Source organism: Puntigrus tetrazona, chromosome 13 (genome assembly GCF_018831695.1).
Source record: "Puntigrus tetrazona isolate hp1 chromosome 13, ASM1883169v1, whole genome shotgun sequence".
In the NCBI taxonomy this organism is placed as follows: Eukaryota; Metazoa; Chordata; class Actinopteri; order Cypriniformes; family Cyprinidae; genus Puntigrus; species Puntigrus tetrazona.
In genome coordinates, this window is record NC_056711.1 from 20,548,867 (window position 1) to 20,549,207 (window position 341).

Here is a 341-nt window from a genome sequence, read left to right on the forward strand (position 1 = left end):
CGTCCGCTCTGAATGGGAGGAAACGCCCAGCAGGGCCATCTGTCGCTCAGGAAAGAGCTGGCTTTATGTCAGACCCTGGCGGTGAGGCAGCGTGTCGACTCCGCCCGAATAACGCTTTCTTCATCGTGCATGAGCGTGCTGATACCACCACTGAGCTGCAGAAAACAACGGAAGTGTCGTACGTTTCCAGAGCGCTTTAACCGGCTGCCATTGGTTTTAGCAAATGTTTGAACTTCACTAAAAATCACAAACAAAACTAATTCAATTGTAAATACACTTTTAAAGGCAACTGCATTAATAATCGGACAATTCATATTAAAGCATCCTTAAAATCATTTAAA